Raw genomic sequence first — 1,136 nt, 5'->3', positions numbered from 1 at the left:
GGTGGAGGATCTGTTCGAGTACGAGGGCTGCAAAGTGGGCAGAGGCACCTACGGGCACGTCTACAAGGCCCGCCGCAAGGACGGCGCAGCGCCGCGCCGGGCCGGGCCGGGCCGGGCCCGGGGCTGGAGCGGGGCCGGGCAGGGGGAGGGAACCCCGGCTTTACTGCTGCCGGGGAGGAAAAGGCGCCGTGCCGCTGCTGATGAATCAGTCGCAAGTGCTCGTTATTCCTGCATTGTCCGCTTACTCATCCTGAAAGCAAATAGCCTGGTGGTTGCGGGGTTTCAACCACAATAGTCTGGAAGAATTACCCTCGTGTGTGGTTAACGCACCATAGGGACAAACCCAGCGGTCTAAAAGGTTGAGAGGTGGTGCCTGGTAGGAAAGGGGGAAAGACTTTTACCTGGGAAGCTTAAAAAAGCTTTTGATAACCAGTGTGCACAAAAATAACTGTTTTGCAGAGTTTTGCCTCCTGTGCAGGAGAGCGGGATCATGCAAGGGCAGGAGCTCACAGGTGGGAGGATGGACCGGGTCCCTGTGGTAGGCAGAGCCCCCTCGGTGAGCACAGTTTGGCTGAGTTTACCCCAGAGGAATCGCAGGCAAAGGGCTGAAAACATCCGGGAAAAGAAACTTGACAGTTGAGTCGCGGGTCCAGATCTGGGGCCCCCAGTATATGGATCTGTTAGAGCAGGTCCAGAAAAGGCCACAAAAACAGGGCAGGAGCACCTCTCCTAATGAAGACAGGCTGAGATAGTTGGGGTTGTTCAGCCTGGAGAGAAGAGGGCTCTGTGAAGACCTTATAGCAGCCCTCCAGTTCCTGAAAGAGGCCTACAGGAAAGCTGGGGAGGGACTTATTAGCACAACCTGTAGTGATAGGACAAGAGGTAATGGTTTTAAAGTAAAAGAGGGTAGACTTAGGTAGAAGACCTTTTTTTTTTTTGAGTCATGATGGTGGTGAAACACTGGGACATGCTGCTTAGAGAAGCTGTGGATATCCCATCATTGGAAGTGTCCCAGGTCAAGTTGAACTAGGCTTTGAGCAACTTGACCTTGTGGAAGGTGTCCCTGCCCACAGCAGGGGGCTGGACTAGGGGATCTTCAAAGGACCCTGCCAACCCCAACTACTCTGTGATTCTAA

This window comes from Chaetura pelagica, unplaced genomic scaffold, assembly GCF_000747805.2.
Source record: "Chaetura pelagica isolate M959 unplaced genomic scaffold, ChaPel_1.0 scaffold70, whole genome shotgun sequence".
Lineage (NCBI taxonomy): Eukaryota > Metazoa > Chordata > Aves > Apodiformes > Apodidae > Chaetura > Chaetura pelagica.
This window is presented reverse-complemented; position numbering follows the sequence as displayed.